An 8958-nucleotide genomic window follows, 5' to 3' on the forward strand; every position below is an offset into this window, starting at 1 on the left:
GTAACAAACCCCAACGAGTATCCATGAGGGTCGCGCTCCATCCCCGGCCTCGCCAAGGGGGTTAAGAATCCAGCCTTGCCATGAACTGGGGTCTGGGTCACCGATGCAACTCAGACCCCGCGTGGCTGTGGCTGTGGCTGTCGTGGAGGCCGGCAGCTTCCGCTCCGATTTCAAGCCCTGTCTCAGGAACGTCCATATGCTGCAGGCGTGGTGCTAAAAAGAAAGCCTCATGCCAGGAGGAGATTACTGGGTGCTCTTGAAAGCAGGCTGTCACAGCCTGGAGCCACAATGGTGCCCTGCTGAAAGGTAAGGCAGGAGAGCAAAGGGCGTGGTGTCAGGGACCCCAGCACGTGACAGGCACTCCGTAAAGTCAGTGCCCTCCTCCCCTTTCATCCTGACCACGTGACCCCCCAAGGTCGTCCCTGCCTAGACCTTGTTCTTCCGTCCTCTGAGCGGACCCAGCGCCCCGCTGCTGCCGCCGGTGATCACATGAGGATCCCCTGTCTCTCCCGTTCTCTCCGTCCTCTGCATGCTTCTGGGTCTTGCAGAGCTTCCTCTGCCTGGAGTGAAGGAGCAGGCTCCCGTTTTCTGCTGTGGCCGCACAGACCACCCCAAAGCCGTGGTCTTTATTTGGCTCGTGAATCTGGGGCTGACAGAGCTCAGCTGGGCAGCCCGTGCGTGGGGTCCGTCCTGTGGCTGCAGGCAGGCTGGAGCTGGGTCGGCCCAAGGACCCTCATCCCATGTCTAGGGCTGGAAAGACTCAAGCAGCTGGGGGCTGCAATGCCTGGGTCTCATCAGTCATTCCTTGTCTTTCTAGACACATACACAGGTGATGAAGGTAGGTAGGTAGGTATAAAGATAGTGGCAGATAGATGATCAATAGGTAGAATGAAGATGGATATAGATCGGACTTCCCAGTGGGGCTCAGTGGGAACGAACCTGACTAGTATCCACGAGGGCGTGGGTGGATCCCTAGCCCCACTCAGTGGGTTAAGGACCCAGCGTTGCCATGAGCCGTGGTGTGAGTTGGAGGCACAGCTCAGATCCCACATGGCTGTGACTGTTGCGTGGGCCGGCAGCTGCAGCTCCAGTTCAGCCCCTAGCCTGCGAACCTCCATATGCTGCAGGAACGGCCCTAAAAAGACAAAAAGAGAGAGAGATCCGTAAGTGATAGATATAAATGGCTGAGCAGTAAGTGCTGGATGGATGGATGGATGGATGATAGATAGAAATGTAGAGACAGACGGATAGGGATATGTTATAAATCTCTGTTCTCTGGAATCAGTTGTTAAATATGCAGGGATTTTGTAAGCTGGTTGTCAAACCGTTGGTAGCTTGAAGCTGATAGTGGTGAGAGTGTTTATGTCACAAAAATATGCTCGAAGTCAGGTCTTTCTTTTTGAGAAAGAGATCCGGCTTGTTTATCACGGGCTGTGGGTAGATAAAGACAGATTTCTATTCTTAGTTCTGCGTAAACATAAGAAGGTTTCCTCGCTTTGTTCACGGAGCGAACTCGAAGAGGTGCAGGAAGAGAGAACCTTCTCCCCCTCCCTGGCTTTTAGCGTACAGGTGCCACGTTACACCCATCCTTGTGCACAGCAGAGCTGCAGCAGCTCCAGAAGGAAGCAGCCCCTGCTGACTGCCAGGGCCCGTCTGCAAAGTCGTCAAACCCATCCACTCCCCAGAAACACTCTGGGTTAGAAATAGTCCCACAGTCTGTTCAGAGTCAGGGACCCAGAGGAGATGAAGCAATCATAGTTCACGCTTCTGTTGAAAAGTCTTGCTTTAGGGAGTTCCCGTCGTGGCGCAGTGGTTAACGAATCCGACTGGGAACCATGAGGTTGCGGGTTCGGTCCCTGATCTTGCTCAGTGGGTTAACGATCCGGCGTTGCCGTGAGCTGTGGTGTAGGTTGCAGACGTGGCTCAGATCCCGCGTTGCTGTGGCTCTGGCGTAGGCCGGCGGCTACAGCTCTGATTCAACCTCTAGCCTGGGAACCTCCATATGCCGCGGGAGTGGCCCAAGAAATAGAAAAAAGACAAAAAAAAAAAAAAAAAGAAAGAAAGAAAGAAAAGTCTTGCTTTAAAAATGAGAAACTCCACATCGTGGAGAAAATTGAAAAAGCTGAGCAGAAGTGGTTTCCCATTCTGTGTACCTAACCCCCCCATCCCACCCCCCGCCCAGCCTTCTTTCTAGAGGACATCTTAAATCCACAATTTAAATGAAGGACTTTTGCTTTTAATTAAAAGCAAATCAGGAGGGAACGGAGTAGTGACATGCATTTATGAGCTCACATTCGCATGTTCTGGAGTAGTGCATTCGAGGCAATTTAAGGTCACCTAAGGACAGCAGATTGGAATAAAGGCCAAGGAGAAGGGACAGTGGGTAAAGGGATGCCAGGGGTCCCCTGGGCCTCCAAGTCTGGAGCAACGGGCTGACCTGCGGCTCTACAGGCCTCATTCGGACTGTGGACCTGGGCACCCGGTGACATCTGGGGTCCCTGGAGGAACAGGCCTCCAGAGCTTTGCATGAGATGGTTCCATTCCCAGGAGCTCTGGGCTGAACTTGTCCTCCACACCACAAGGGGGCGCCTCATCACCGCAAGTCCACGCGATGGAAGGTTCCAGAACATTCACCCCACACTTTTCCATACCGTTTAGGACATTTATTGTCCAGATCCTCCGCACCCTGCCGGGAGACTCAAAATAAAATGGGATTAATCTAAGTGTACCAAACCCCGCCTCTCATGGGCTCGGAAACGACTGACCCCTTGCGATGGGGCTGTCTTTCCCTGACGTGGAAGGAAGCTCTGCCTGCAAGATGCCTTAGAGGAAAGAGGAGCAAAGAGAGGAGACATTCGAAACAGGATTTTAAGTCGCTCTTGACTCTTCTCCACGTGCTGTAGACTAAACACTCCCCCTGGTCGAGGCATCCGAAGTGAGTCCTTGTCTTTCTGAAGTGCTTTTACTTGTCTTGCCTCTGAAACCTCAGCGCCCTCTGAGCTGATCCTCCACGGGCACGTGAGAAAACCGACGCTGGGAAAAGTCCGAGCGGCCTGCCCACTTCCATTTCCTGCTAAGCAGCCTTTTCATGCATCTCGTGAGCCCCCTCCCGAATTCTGGCAGCATGAGGGCGTTAAAGCCCCCATGACCCCTCGTCATCTGGCAAGTGAGAGAACCAGGTCTAAGGCAGGTGTGCAAAGTGAGCCAGGGCGTGAGAGCCTGAGCGACAAAGTGGCCTTGCCTTCCAGTCTCCCAAATCCCCGCAGAAAAGGCGAGGAGAGGTCACAACACAGGACAGAGCCGCTGAAAACGCTTGCCCTGAGTTTTCGCTTCTGTAACTCAAAAAAAAAAAAAAAAAAAAAAAAAACGTGGAGCCAAGTTTCTGCTGTGAGATGTTATGGTTTAACTACGGACATGAAGGTCGCAGAAACGTGGGTGCCTCGACTGAGGAGCTGGTCTGGGGCCGGTAGAAAGGAGAGCAGTGCTGTTTCAGAGGGCAGAATGTTCAGGAAGTTCTCAGGCGGTGCTGAGACAGCGAGGGCTCAGCTGGGAGGGACGGGATCTGAGAATCCAGCCTGGCATCTGCGGGAAAGGAAGTCTGAGCCAGAGAGCAGCGTGCACGCAAGGCTTTGTCCCCGGGCACCTGTGTGTTGCTCGTGACCCCGCTCCGTGCAGGAGCCGGGCCCTGGACGTGGGATCCGAGCTGGATGGACCCCAAAGGCTCTGCCGAGAGTCGCCGTCCACGTGTCACCTACAGCCTTCTGGTCAGTTACGCTTTTTAATAATTCTGTCACATCATCTCCTTTCTAGCGATGTTGTATAAATGACTCTGCCTCTAAAGGAGGAAAAGCCAACTCATTTAGTGGTCAAGTGTCTGAAGCCCGTAGACCGGCCCCATCCGGCCCCAGTTGCACCCACTTGCTGCGCTGACGCACCGGTCAGGCGCCTCCTTCGACGGCCGAGAACTAAGGCAGAGGGTCCGCTTCTGCCTCCCAAACCCCCCCAGATGCTGCAGGCACCAGAGGTGGGGGAGGGCCTGGCGACAGGTGCAGGGGGAGACGTTCTCGAGGGAGTCGGCGTGTGTGTGTGTGTGTGTGTGTGTGTGTGTGTGTGTGTGTGTGTGTGTCACCCTGCGGCAAACACTCAGGCTGGGACACCGAGGTCTCCAAGCAGGAAGTGCCGAAAGATTCCCGAGCTCGTGCAGCCGACAGGAAAGCCTGGCTCTGGTCACACAGCTTCCACACAGACTCCTGGGCAACCCCCCCATTCAGACCGCTCCGGGGTGCAGGCGAAGCCCGAGCGAGCTGGTCTTATTGGGGTCAACCTTTGAGTGTCTGTCCCTGCATCCAATCATCACCTCGCACACCCGCCACCTGCTCAATACGCTACGTCAATTATATTTCAGTCCCGCTGGGAAGAAAGAGAAGATAACGCCCCGAGCAAACTGAAAGACAAAACCCAAATGAGGCAGCCCAGGCCTCTAGGAGCAGGTGGTTCAGCACAGCAGAGAGGCGGGGGACCTGGCGGGGGACGACGCAGGGTGACAGTCCAGCAGAAGCCGCAGAGGGAGCAGGCAGCCTGGACAGAAACACGGAGGACGCCTCGGCAGAGCCTGGACATCCAGGCTTCTGGTTGACCACAGATGATGGAGCAAGGAACATTCGTCAGATGACACAAAGGAGCTATTCCTGGGAAGATGAAGAGACGCCAGGAGCAGAAACGGAGGAGAGATGTGGCGGCTCCTCCGTGAACAGTGAGACCTCGTAATGGTGCAAACACCACATAGGAATCATTCCCGTCGCTGCCAGGCGAGGGGTGGGGGCAGTGGCAGAGATGGTGAGAGGGGAGGAGGTGCCAGAAATCAGACTCTCGTCAGGGACAGTAGGGTAAGAATTGCTTTTAAAGAAATCCAGAAGAAATAGTGGACTAAGCATGTCATTTCACAAACACCAGAAGAAACTTCTCTCTCTCTCTCTCTCTCTTTTTTTTTTTTTTTTTTTTTTTTTTTTTTTGCTTTTTAGGGCAGCACCCTCCGCATATGGAAATTCCCAGGCTAGGGGTTGAATCGGAGCTGCAGCTGCCAGGCTGCACCACAGCCACAGCCATTCGGGATCCAAGCCATGTCTGCAACCTACCCCACAGCTCACGGCAAACACCAAATCCTTAATCCATTGAGCGAGGCCAGGGAGCGAACCCGCGTCCTCATGGATCCTAGTCGGCTTCGTCCCTGCGGAGCTGCCACAGGAACTCCTGTGCGACTTTTTAAAGCAGGTACATCCAGGAGTTCCTGTCACTGGGTTTGGCATTGCCCTGAGCTATGGTGTAGGTCAAAGATGTGGCTCAGATCCTACGTTGCTGTGGCTGTGGTGTAGGCCGGCATCTGCAGCTCCAAATGGACCCCTAGCCTGGGAATTTCCACATGCCGTGGGTATGGCCCTAAAAAAAAAAAAAAAAAAAGACAATAAAATGAAGCAGGTACATCTGTGAATCTGGTTTTTTAAAATAAATTTAAAACTCCTTCTCTGGCTCCCAAAGTACCGGGGCTGACCTGCCGTATTGACTCCGTCTGCTCAAGGGTCTGACGTTTCCCCACCAGACTGGGAGCGTTTCATGCCCGACCCCGAGCAGTAAATCCAAACAAGCCCAGACAGGAACCTCCCGCTGACCCCCAGGAGTGATGAAGGAGCAGATGAAACTCTTGAGAGTGGGTGTCTGGAAACCCCCAAATGCCGCAAGCATGAGCGGTGCTGGTGGGCGCACAGCCAGGGGGTGTCTTTGCAGAGGGCCTGCCACGTGCGCAGACTGTGCTAGACCCTAAAAGGACGCCCGTGGGACCAACGTGAGCCTCAAAGCTAGCCCTGCCCTGTGGGTGGTCCGTTCGCCATGGGACCCATGAGGTTGCTTGGAGACAGCACAGCTTCACGGTTGGGGCCGCAGGTCTGGGGAGCTCTACCCTTCCCCGCGCTCTCCCCTTGGGCCAGGCTGGTTATGCGGCAGCCCTGGCCGACTCTACAGACCCCTCATCCTTCCCTGTGGGCCGCTGCCACCCAGATTGGTGCAGAAGGTACTGGGGGCAAGAGGGCCTCACCCGGGCTCTCTGCAGACCGTGCTGGGCGTGCAGGTCCCTCTGCAGGCATCTCGGCGCAGCCCAGGCTGGGGATGCCCAGCCTCCCGTGGAAGGAGGGGCAGGGCTCTTAGGTCACGGTCACCACTGCCCCGTCCACTGTGTGACTCCGTGTCCCTGTGTGACATCCACCTAAAAAATCCCTCTTGTAGTTTAAAACCAGAAAAGGTCTTTCATGACTAGATGGACCCGTGCTGTTCCGAGCAAACAGTGTGACTTAGGCAGCCCTGTCTCCCTCGCTGCCCAGGCCTGCGGGAATCCCAGGACCAAAGATGAAATCCCACGGTGACTCAGTCCTAGAAAGAGCATGTCTGTTCCTTTTTACAGCTTTGATTGCTCCCCCCCCCATAATTTTATTAGTTGTGTCTTTTATTTATTCTAACTGGACTTAATATCTCTTTGGGGAGTTCCTATCGTGGCTTAGTAGCTAACGAATCCAACTAGGACCCATGAGGTTGTGGGTTCGATCCCTGGCCTTGCTCAGTGGGTTAAGGATCCAGCGTTGCCATGAGCTGTGGTGTGGGTCGCAGACGCAGCTCAGATCTGGCGTTGCTGTGGCTCTGGCATCAGCTGGTGGCTACAGCTCCGATTCGACCCCTAGCCGGGGAATTTCCATATGCCACAGGAGTGGCCCTAGAAAAGACAAAAAGACAAGAAAAAAAATCTCTTTGGGAATCACCAAGTCTGGTCCATGGATGCCTCACGATAGATGGGTTTGGAGCCAGTTAGTGAAAATTAGAAGAAAGAAAATAGTCAAGTCATGCCTAGAAAAACAGTTTTAGGCACCTTAGCCAAAGGGAATTGGGGAGAAGAAGGAAGCAGAAGGAGAATGCTCAGGGCATAATGACTGAGGCACAAGGATGGAGCCCACGTGGGCGTGGGAGACTTGAGAGTGGACCCAGCAGAGGCCTTACATGAAAAGAAGGAAGGAAGGAAAGAGCGGGAACAAAATCCGAGAAGCAGTCCTGTAATCCTGAGAGAGAACCCGCACATTTGCAGGCTCTGAGGGACGCGGGAGTGATTGCCTGGAGGTAGAGAAATAATCACAAAACAGGCATGATATTTTGCTGGAAAAAAATATTCTTTTCATAGGAAGCACCTTTTGAGATTTGCAATCTGAAAAATATTCTGCCACGTCTGAGGTGTAGATAAAACTTCGCGAAGAAACAGATGACCGGCTTGCTCGAGGTCATCGTCCTTGAACCTGAAGAGCGATAGTCTGATGTGTGATAATTTTGAGAACTTTGCCGCAGAGCATTGGGGCTGAAAGCAGGAACTTGCAGGCTGCCTCCGACAGTTTCTGACAGTCAGTTCAAACCAACAAAAGGCAGACCCAGGGAGCGAACCCCCTGTCCGGACTCCCAGATTCCAAGCGAAATGCAAGGGGGGGTGCACGTTTCAGTAGCAGGACAGAGGCCACCCCTAGGTAACCACGTGAAGCCTTCCTTGATGCGGGGGCGCGTCCGAAGACTCACCCTTCACTGAGATCCAGTCTGGCAAAGCACTCTGACTTAGGTGAGGAACAGAAGGGGCCTCCCTCTGGTTACCGTTTTAGCTTCAGCGAAAGGAGGGAGTTGCTTGGCATCTCTTCCCCCCATGGCCCGGCCCCCAGGCTTTCTCGAATTCCCGGACGCATGCCATCCATCTTTCCTTTATTCCTACCGACAGTGTTGGGTGCTGTGGGTGACGGCCACCCGGGGTCTCCTGATGAGGTTGTCACAATCGTGTGTCCCCCTGCGGAGGGGACCCCGACACACACTTCCTGGTGCTGGATGCAACCCAACCTGCTAGCCTACCACCCACCATCCCCTGCCAGCTCCCGGCATCTCCACCCACCTCATTTCCAGCTCGGAGCCTAGCGATAAATCTTCAGAGGTTTTTCTGAAAAGACCTCTGTACGTTTATAAGTAGATGGTCAAACAAGACCCCCATTGGCCCATCAGAGCCGGGGGCATAATCCTCAGGGGATTTGGGGGTCTCTGCCACCCCGTTCTTCCAGCCTACACCATCCTGCTGCCCGCCAGCCACGCAAAGAGGACTCTGTTCGGGAGCTCTTCTTGTCCCAGACACCGTGAGTGTGGCACTGGGTTGAGTTGCATCCCCCACAAACAGGCGTTGTACCTGGGGTCGTGACCTTATTTGGAAATAGAGTCTGCAGGTGTCGTTAAGGATCTTGGGGTGAAACCCACCTGGATGGTAGGTGGAGCCCAAATCCAAAGACTGGTGTCCTTGGAAGAGAGAGAAGGGGAGGTTTGAGACCCAGAGAGGTGAGGGCAGAGCCTGGAGGGGCAGAGCCCCAGCTGAGGAGCACCAGGGGCCCCCCAGAAGCCGGGAGAGGCAGGAAGGAGCCTTCCTAGGGAAGGTGGCCCTGTTGACACCCTGACTTCAAACCTATGGCCTTCAGAACTGGGAGAGAGGAGTTCCCATCATGGCTCAGTGGTAACGAACCCGACTAGTATCCATGAGGACGTGGGTTCGATCCCTGGCCTCACTCCGTGGGTTAAGGATCCGATGTTGCCATGAGCTGCAGGTTGCAGACACGGCTCGGATCCTGCGTTGCTCTGGCTGTGGTGTATGTAGCCTGGCAGCTGCAGCTCTGATTCGACCCCTAGCCTGGGAACTTCACTATGCCACTGTGTGGGGCCCCCCCAAAAAAGACCAAAAAAAGTATACTCTCGGAACCGTGAGAGAGTAAGTGTCTGTTATTTGAAGCCACCCAGCATTTGGTACTTTGCTGTGGCAGCCCCGGGACACTAACACAAGTGTCATCCAAACCCGCAGTGACAAAAAGGGCCTCGGAGAAGATTCGCTTCCACCGGGCATCTCCTGAGCTT

Source organism: Sus scrofa, chromosome 3, assembly GCF_054392235.1.
Source record: "Sus scrofa isolate SSC_HxYL_T2T_F1_AM1 chromosome 3, Sscrofa_HxYL_maternal_Yorkshire_Landrace_v2.0, whole genome shotgun sequence".
Classification (NCBI taxonomy): domain Eukaryota; kingdom Metazoa; phylum Chordata; class Mammalia; order Artiodactyla; family Suidae; genus Sus; species Sus scrofa.